Source organism: Aotus nancymaae, unplaced genomic scaffold, assembly GCF_030222135.1.
Source record: "Aotus nancymaae isolate 86718 unplaced genomic scaffold, 86718_ANA_hifiasm-v0.15.2.pri h1tg000007l, whole genome shotgun sequence".
Lineage (NCBI taxonomy): Eukaryota > Metazoa > Chordata > Mammalia > Primates > Aotidae > Aotus > Aotus nancymaae.
In genome coordinates this window covers 43,286,213-43,296,896 of record NW_026988418.1, presented here as the reverse complement: position 1 = coordinate 43,296,896, position 10,684 = coordinate 43,286,213, and the positions used below count along the sequence as shown (strand labels likewise).

The window sequence follows — 10,684 nt, the reverse complement described above, 5'->3', positions numbered from 1 at the left end:
AGACGACACATATATGCATACATGATTCCTCTGAATCAATAATCTTTCCTGTAATTCCTTTTAAATATTAAAAAATTTAAACAAACAGGGGTCTCATTTGGACATCTTTGCAATATATTTGAGCCTGGTTTGGAATATGACAACTGGAACAAATAGAGCCTTGAATTTGGTGTATTCATAGATGGTGGTGTTACTGCTTCTCGCAATCTTCAGCAGGGATTAAGAAATAACTTGTACATGGCAGATCCTGGAAACAGATAGCCTTGACTTCCTGGCAAATTGTAGTGTTTCCCACTTTTTTGTTCAAGACCATTAAATACTAAACATGAGGGATTCATCCTTAAATAAAAGATATTTATTGTGTTCTAATATATGCATACATATTTACACATACACACACACACACACACACACACACACGTATACATACACACAGAAATAGATAAGAAAGCACCCATTCTAGGCACATGGAAAAAAGGTTAATCAAGATCTAAATCTCTAAGTGTTTATTTACTGAAAAGTAGTTTCCATCTTTCAGCCTTGCTTAAAGGCTTAAGTGCATCATGCTAAATTTTTTAATGCATCGTGCTAAATCTGAAATTATATTCAACATTCATTTAACAATGAATTCATTTAATGATGAATGAATGAATTTAACAATAAGCACATATAACACTTTAATGGGTCCTCATTATTTGCATGAATTTAAAAAAAAATCCATGATCCACCCTTGCAGTTTATTAATCAGGCTGAATTTCAACAAGTAATTATCATCATATAATGATTAATATGGCAAATAAAGTAGAAAGTGAAATGGGAACATGGGAACCCAATTCTAGTGGATGAGATAAGCACTTAACCATCGACCAAACAGATAGATAGGTTATTTACAATGTTAGAGGGTGACATATGCTTCAGATGACTAGAGAAGGGTTGCCATTTTAAATATTCTATTTATCAAATAAATGCTACTTTCACAAAGACCTGAAGGAGGAACAAGGGTTATTCAAGAAGTGGTTTGGCTGAAGAGGATTGCAGGAATGTAGGGAATCCATGAGTCCCAGATGTTGGTGCACCAGAATGTATGAATCCATGAACCCCACATTGGGCACCAGAATGTAGGGAGCCAGCCCTGCATCAACTGTGGGTACCCTGTGTTCGATGGTGACAAAGGAATGAGAAAAAGACAGATAAAGAGAAAAAGTGGGACCAGGGGGCCATCACTTCTTTACTCTGGAGGAAATGGTGAAGGCCCCAAGCTCTGATCATCCACACTATTTATTGATTACAATCACTTTGATCTACAGGGTAGAGGTGGAGTGATGGTGGAGTGAATCAGTGAGCCAGAACTGGTGTATCATCCTAAGGATTGATAACAGTGGCAGTTTGGGAGTTTCACAAAATAAGAACATGTGGTTATCTTTAGCCTATTATCTATGCATAGCTGATGGAACTCGGGCCTTACAGGAAGCCTACAAGTCTGGCTACGTCATAGTGCTATGAAGGGGTTTTACATCCTTGAGCACAATGTTTACGGTAACAGAGCCAAGGTCACCCTGCACCGGAACATGAGGCATGAAGAGGCCTTCCTCCTCAGAGGCCGCAGGCACTCTGTAAGTCCTTTCTCCTTTGCAGCTTTTCCCAACACAGGAAGATAGAAGAGCAGTGCCTATGTCTTAGGGCCAGAGTGTAAAACGGATTTTTGAGGAATAGAAAGGAGGCCAATCCCTCTGGAATGGAGTGAGCAAGGATGATGAGAATAGAAGAGGAAGCCAGAGAAGTCATGAAGAACCAGGCCTTAGGCCATTATAAGAATTTGGCTTTTACTCTGAATAAAATGGAAGTTCCTTTAGGGTATTGAGCAGAAGAATGACATGCTCTCTGGTAGCTCTGTGAAAATGAAGAGCGTGAGGAAGAATCAAAAGAGGAAGGCCAGCTAGAGAGCTTTTATGGTAATTTAGGGACAAGAGATAATGATGACAGACCCATAGTGGGAGCAGTGGAGGTAGTGAGAAGTGAGTGGATTCTGGATGCATTTTAAAGGATATATTTTAAGGAACACCTTGTTATTTTATGTATAGATGACCCTGATAATCAAGTTGCTGGGTTTTTTATCTTTAATATTTCATTATAGTTAAATGACCACAAAAGAACTGATGTCCCTGCAATGTATTACAAAAAGGGCAAGTGCAAGAATGGAAGATTATGGCTATTGGTTCCAAAAATGAGTTGCTTGTAAGCTATCTTTCAGTGACTTTCAGAAATAATAAGGATGGGAGACATTTTGATGAATGTAGAGGTGCTCTAGTAGTAGATAGCCCAGGGAAAGGTTACTGTCAAATCCCTATTCCCTATTAGGGGTTCTAAATATATGTTGGCTAAATAAATGAATAAATGAGCGAACAATCTCTTCATCAGTCAATAAAAACAGCTACTATGTCAATTTTGTTAATAGTCAAGATGCTTTCAACATGTAAACTGAAACTAACAATATAAACACTTCAAAATTTTATACATATTTATATGTAGATGTTATAAAATATTTTTTACAAAGTTTTATTGTATTCAATTTTAGAATTTTTCCATTTAACTTTATTTAAATGTAATTTATTAAAATTTAAAAAATTCTATATGACTTAATTTACTGGCCCAAACCAAAATATGTGTCTATTTTAATATAATAATGTGGCAATCATAATTTTTAAGGTCTGAAAGATGTCAAGAGCTTATATTAACTAGGTTTTAAATGAAAGATTAATAAACATATAACTCATGACAACCACATGCACCTAGTAGTAGTCAGATATTTAAATAGATTATGTAAACTCTGTAAGTTTTATGCTGGGTTTACAATTTCTAGCAGTAATTATTAGAGTCTTAAAATTAGAAATCTTGTAGTTTGCGTTTTATGCATGTTGAAAAATTCTTTTTTAAAATATGTAAATTTTGAATTTCTAAAACTACATACATGTTAAATGATTTGATATGCAACACGTTTCTTTTTTATTTCTCTTCATATTTGTCATTCTAGTTACACCCAAATAAAATGATCTATTAAATTTATACCAAGTAGTATTAAACTGTGTAACAGGAACCCAGGACGTGCCAATGCATGTCAAAAGTGCTCAGAAATGTGGTGATGCTGCACTGCCAATCTTAACACAAAGGGATTTTCAGAATTCCTAATATGATAGGCAAGGAAAACTTTTTCATGAGATGAGAGGAAAAGAATGATTCTGAGATTATTTCTTAAAATGTTTTCTATCATCTTTCAACTACATCCCTGCCTAATGATACAACCAAAGGAAGCTATCTATTTTTTTTTTACTTGGAAAGATAAAGGTGACTTTGTCAATGATTAGATATGCTCATGCTAGATAACTTGGAATTTATATTTTGAATTCATATTCCTGTAGAAAGAAAATTTACTAAGGCATTAATATAGTTCAGAAGATTTTTGGAGTTCAAATGTTTAGAATAGTCTGCATTAGGTGTTAAATGTGGGAAAAGTGAATAGAAAGATTAAAAAATAGACCTTAGTAGCTGGCAAATTTATGAAAATAATTAAAATAACATTTTCTTAGATCATCTCATAATTACAACAAGGATCATCACAGCACATTACTAATGTTAATCTGTAATTGTATAAACATTTAGTTTTTAAAGCTCAAAATACTATATATGTCAAGGACTCTAGTCATTTTAAAAACAAGTATAAAACTTATAGCAAAAAAAAATCTAGTTTATAAAAATAATAAATTATAATATCCTCAAATACTTCAACAAAGCTATAACTGAGCATCCACAACCAATATTCAATATTTCAGTAATTTCTATGGAAATTCTTGATACTTTAAAACAAAATTTAAAAAGTTGTTTTAAGTCTGGATCACAACTGAGGTGTGAGAAAGTGATTGGTTTGGTGGGGGTGTTTCAAAATGTTCCTGAAGTTGTGGAAAACAGAAACAAAATGAGTTGTGGGAATACACCTGACAAGTTATAAATAAGTCATTGTATTTTTCACATTTTGATCTACAAAAGTTTTGTTTTACCTTTTCTCAGCCAGAGCATACTTTACAGCTTATTGTATTTTCTACTGACTTTGAGTAGTTTGTTCTGGTGAATTTACCTTTAGAAAAATACAGAAGCTTTACTACTGGTTCTTCTAGACCAATTAATCAACAATAGTCAAGCCAGAGACAAGCTATTGGTCATCTAAATAAGGAGATAAATTTTAAACTTTGAAATAAGGCATTAATATAGTTCAGAAGGGACTCTTACATGCCTGAAAGAATTCTCCCTCAGAACATCTATCATTTCACAATTTCATTCAGTTAGGAGTACACCAAGACATCTGATGACACTAACAATCGGTCCTTCACAAGATTGTTTGTAGAGCTTTACTTTCTTGTCAGAACCGATCAATGGCCTTCAGAACAAAGACTCAGCAGTACTAAAAATGAGAGAAAGGAAAAAGGGCATTTTGTGGTCCAGGATGCATTTCAATAAGCCTAACCTCTAAGTGACAGATGAAGAATTTAAGCTGCTTAGTATAATTCTACAAATGAGGTGTGTGAGAGAGGTTTTCATTAAAATGAGTCTCACTTCATACAAGCTTATGAGTCTTCCTGATGGCGTTCTCTGACTCTCATTAAAGGACTTGCAAAGTGTAAAACTTCTCCAACAGAGTTTTTCACACTCACTCCCTATATGTTTATATAGATATATGATATATGAATTTTACCAGGAAAACATCTTGAAAGAGTATTTGAACTAAAAAGTATATTCATAACATGAATTAAACAAGAGTTCTGTTTGATCTTTCCTTGAGAGAAGTGCATTTACATTTTCAAATGTGATCATTTATTAAAGTGCCATAGTTTGTGTTAGACATTGCAGAAAAGATCACACTTGCTTGCTGGGGTACAGGCTTTAGCTATGAGTGAATGGATTAACGAATGCGTCTTAGGGTAGATTTTTATTATTCAGAGAATCTCTTAATTCCTCAAAAAGGTATAATCATTACAAACATGTTTTTGCTGAATATCTCCAGGGCTTCTATTATAGTGAAAATCAGTATTTAGAAAGTCTAGATTAATATTATCATCCTGATGCTTGAATTATTTTGAATGAATTTTCATGTTTAAATTCCTCATTGTGAACTTTTATTCTTGTTGTGTTCAACACATTTATATTACTCTTTATAAATACACATGTGTGCACACACTATTTTCACAATAGGAAAATATGTCTTATGTCTGAGTATTTAAATACCAAGGAATATATGAAGCCTTATGATGAGAAAACTGAAAAACGAAATACTTCATATTACTCTTAGAAAATTGTTTTTTATTGTGGTAAATCAATGGAGTGTTGTTTCACGTTTGCATAATGAAATAATTATCCACTCTTGTGTAGCTATTTTTAGTCATGTGAATAAACTCTACATGCCTTTTTAAAAATTCAATTTATATAATAAAAAACTAAGTGACACTGAGATTCCATGACTTACCTTGGTGACTTTTACAAGCTGAAAGTTTTGTCCTGTGATTTATGTTTAATAATTTAACACATTAATAATATTTTAGATGTGGATTGTTGAACATAAGCATGGAGATTATTTAAATGAATATTTAATTTTTATTCACCTTGCCAGAAGACAGAACATGGGTTTAATTGTGTGATATGAAAAATAAAAAGACCAGTAAAAATGGCAATGTTAAAAAAAGTTTTAAAATAAAAGAAATATATGTATCTTTTAGGCCATGGAATAAATAATAATTGGCTGAGTGTTTGATATTATAGAATAAAATTTATAGTAAAATTTTCTCTTGTTTTCCTACTAGAAGACATTGTCTATATGTGGTACATACACTCAAAATGTACATTTTAAGTTCCCATTTTTTATTCTGAATATATAAAATAACATCGTGAATATTTTATATAGCAAATCTAGCACTGTAGATACAATGGATATCTGATGAATAATACTTCTTTTGTATTTTTCTTCCATGTTGATTGCCACAAAAGCACTCTAGAGAAAGCTACCATTATGGCAGGGTGGGATACTGACCCACTGATAGACAGTCAGGATGTTACTGTGAGCAACATTCTTTGAAAATTGTAGACATGAATATTTTAATACTAATATGGAAAGAAGGGTGAAATTTATGGTGGCACTAGAGTCTAAAATGTACAATTCACATTTATACATACTGGATATTCTTCTATCTTCTTTGAAGTAAATTAGCAATTTAGAGAACATAGTATCTCACACATACACATGTACACACACATACACACTAGGAGTACATGTGTACCAGAAGCTTTATTATAACTATATTCTAGGGACTCACACAGGGTGAGTTAATGATATACTTTTGCAAACTAAAACTCTTTGATTACAGTTCACATGCTGAATTCTGTTCCATGGCAAATACTTTTTAAGGAATCCAGTGTATTTAGAGTACTTAATATAGCTGAATGGTTGGTGAGAGTTGACATGGGAACATCTACTCCTGAAAACTTGCAAATCAAGCTGTAGCACTTCCCTCAATGTCCATTTCACCCACCTTCTCCTTTAACTATTTTCTTTTCATGATTTTTTCTCGTTCTCAACTTTTTAGCTTTAAAAACCAAAATTGTGATTGATGGCATAATCAAGACTGAAGAATATTATTACCATTTCTGTTACTTTCCTTCACAGACTGCCCCACACCAATCTTGCTTTGTCCCCTTTCCCAACATCCATTCTTTTGTACATATGACTTGATTTGAATTGTCCCAATTTTGAAGACAGATTATAAATAAAGACTTTCCTTCCATAGTAGGTTGCAATTTAAAGGAAGAGAAGAATCCTCAACATAAAACCTTTTGTGTGTGTGTGTGTGGAAATGGGGATACATTCCTCCAAATTATTGGGCTGAAATAATCCCTGTAAACTCATCCATAATTTTCTCTGATTGGGTAAGATTATTTCTGTCCTATTCAGCTCAGTTACAGGCAAATTTAGTTTCAGGAACTAAAATTTGTGAACATTGGAATGTTTCAGGTACTAATATCTACATTTTATTATCTTATGAATGAACAGCATGCTTAATTAAGGTGAGTATAATTGACTATGCCCATAAAAAGGAGTAAATGGTTATCTTCAGATAGTTTAATTAATTCATTCTAGGCGTCCAGTTTTTTTCCCATAAAAATGCATGATTACTCTCCTATTTAAAAATAAAATTCCAGATTTCTTTCTTTTTTAAAAAAATGTCCACACACATCCACGGAAGAATACATAAAGAAAAACTCCACATAAAACGTTTATAACTAGATGGACTGTTAGAGAATTTTCCCCAGTCCAATCCAAATCTCAAATTCCCTCGAAGCTTTCTTAGCAATATGTCATGTAATGTTTAAGTTAGCTTTTTGAGGCACTTATTGCTTGAAAAATTTTATAGTTAGGAATTATACACAAATGTACCAAACTATTTCTCATTTTTAGGAACTTTATGAAAAATAAGAAGTAGAAGTATATTGATATTATTGCTCTTTCTTATTTTTAAGTTGAAGAGAAAATTTAGGTGCTATGTTAAGAGGCACTGTTTTTTACAGTCAGTTTGCTGGGTGACATTTTTATTTTGAACAAATATGCAAACTATTGGTAAGTGAGCCAGGAGCTTCTGAGTTTGATCCCAGCGCTGTCGTTAATTTCCTCTGCTGTAATAAATATGTCATCTGAGCCCCGTCTGCCTTCATCTTCTTATCAATAATACCAGAATAAGACTATAGTACTTACTGACCTCAGAGGGGTAAAATAACAAATATTGTAATAGAAGAAATATACATTTAAAATGTCTGGAAAATTGCCTAGCTTTAAAAAATATATAGTAGAGAAATATGTATATATTTATTTTTTTTAAAGTTCTCTTGTAATTATTACAGAAGAGAAGTCATGTATTTGTGAACTAAAAATGAACTAAAACATTTTATTGTAGAGTTTCTTGTTTCCAATACAAAGATTTGGGAAAGCAATTTGACTCCTACCCTGTTGAACAATCCTGATATTTGTGAGATTTTCATTGCATTAAAAAAATTGCTGCTATCATTCTCAACAGATTCCCTAAAATTGGAAGATTTTGTGCATGTATTGAAGAGTGGAAGCTCTAGTGGTCAAAAATCTCTTTAAAGACAAAGCAAATAAATAATTTTAACAAAGTTAATATAAACAATAAGAAAGACAACAAAAGAAAGCACTTCAAGCCATTAATTGCAAAAGGGGCCTCAAAATTCATTAGGCTATTCCACTCTCTCTTGTTAAATGGTATTGGTCCTTTAGAAATGTATCTTATCCAATATCATCTACAATAACTTCTCTTAGGGATTATAGTAATTCAAGGCTTTTCTCCTGTGACAGTCACTCCTTTTTAGCTTAGAGACAAAGTGAATTAATTCTTCCCACACAAAGAAAATATCAAATTTCAAGAAACACAAGTTTAGTGTTTATATATGGTCATATAAAACACCCTTTGATTTAAAGATTTTTCGTGTGTGTTTAAATAATTTCTTGCCTGGAACTAAAGTTTATATTTTGTAAAAGCCTATTTTAATATTTTCCCTTAATGTAACTTGTGTAACTATGGATGAACCAGATGTCTTTGCAATTTGAAATTGGTTTATTAACTATAGTGAACTGGACTTGAAAGCTCCTTTATATCTAAAGCAGAATAAACATAGCATATTAATTGAGCTGGATAGGTTTTAAAGATTACTTAAAATTTTGTAATTGTATAAATTATTATTTTTGGGATATTAACCATATATGTTAAATATACATATTTAATTAGTATTTATGCTTCTTTATAGTATCAAATATTAATGACAAAGAAATTATTGAAGGTAGGAACCTTGGCTTATTGACTCTTTTTAGCCTTAGCACCAGCTATTTTATGGTATTATTAAGCATCTATAAAACTTTTGTTGAATGAATGAATTATTCATTTTGGATTATGTGTATCAGTTAATATTGGAAGGTTTAAATGACATGTGAATGCAATATGGGTTCCATAAAGTAGATTATTCAAAGGCCTAAAATATGTTTAAAAATTCATATTCAGGAATGCTTTTAACCTCTACAGAAATTAAACTTCTTCGAGAATAGAACGTAGTTCCTTTTTAGAGAATGGAAAAAAAGACAAAACATGACGGTTAGAAATTTTCATATCTTAATCTCCAATTTGTTACCTACTATGTTGCCCAAGGCAAGGCAGTGAACCTCTCATTTTATTCAATTGTGGGATAATAATACTTAGCTACATTATATGGCTATTGTGTTCATTAAGTAGACAATGACTGCAAACTTCTCTGAAGATTGTAGAATACATCATAAATCCTATGCCCAATTCTCTCATTCAATACCTTCCACTGGGTTATAGACACAGATAATTCTAACCATATTAGACACGTTTGTGAGGAGTAACTGATCATAAGACTTTGTGAGAATATTTGGTAGACAGAATGTTGTTATGCAATTAAAAATTATTGCTTGGTGCATAAATCAGAGCTAATGTTTCTCAGTTGCAGAAACAAGTCATAGAACTTCTAACAACAAATGGTTGAAGAATCCGATTTGAGATAAATTCGTTAGCTTACTTCTTTCTGTCTACCTGCTGAGGAAGCATTGTCTCTCCTTCTACTACTGTCACGTCCAGTCAGAGTCTCCTAAAGAGCCCAAAGAGCTGTAGAAGCTCTTCATTGTATGATTGGGATTTGAAACAACTGATGAGAGCCTGAGATGCCATTTTGAGCAATGGGGAATGCTGAAGGACTTTGTAGGAAGGAGAGATCCAAACACCAAGTGGTCGAGGGCCTTTGGGTTTGTCACATATGCCACTGTGGAGGGGGTGGATGCAGCCATGAATGCAAGGCCACACAAGGTGAATGGAAGAGTTGTAGAAACAAAGAGAACTGTCTTTAGAGAAGATTATCAAAGACCAGGTGCCTACTTAACTGCAAAAAAGATATTTGTTGGTGGCATTAAAGAAGACACGGAAGAAAATTACCTAAGGATTATTTTGAACAGTATGGGAAAATTGAAGTGATTGAAATCATGACTGACCAAGGCAGTGGCAAGAAAAGGGGCTTTGCCTTTGTAACCTTTGAAGACCATGACTCTGTGGATAAGAATGTCATTCAGAAATACCATATTGTGAATGGCCACGGCTGTGAAGTTAGGAAAGCCCTGTCAAGCAAGAGATGGCTAGTGCTTCATCCAGCCAAAGAGGTCAAAGTGGTTCTGGAAACATTGGTGGTAGCTGTGGAGGTGTTTTTGGTGGAAATGACAACTTTGGTTTTGGAGGAAACTTCAGTGGCAGTGGCTATGGCCATAATGGATTTGGTAATGATGGAAGCAATTTTGGAGGTGGTGGAAGCTACAATGATTTTGGCAATTAATCACAATCAGTTTTCAAATTTTGGACCCATAAAGGGAAGAAACTTTGGAGGTAGAAGCTCTGGCCCCTATGATGGTGGAGTTAGGAATACTTTGCCAAAGCACGAAAACCAAGGTGACTATGGCAGCTCCAGTAGCAGCAGTAACTACAGAGGTGGCAGAAGATTTTAATTACTGCCAGGAAACACAGCTTAGTAGGAGAAGAGAGCCAGAGTAGTGGCAGGGAAGCTATAGTTTACTACA

The 10,684-nt window shown here is 33.3% G+C and overlaps 1 pseudogene; it reads left to right on the top strand.

Moving 5' to 3' along the window:
* The first annotated feature begins 1,568 nt into the window (after nucleotides 1–1,568).
* On the top strand, nucleotides 1,569–10,443 carry LOC110567678 (heterogeneous nuclear ribonucleoprotein A1-like; annotated as a pseudogene).
* Nucleotides 10,444–10,684: the final 241 nt, after the last annotated feature.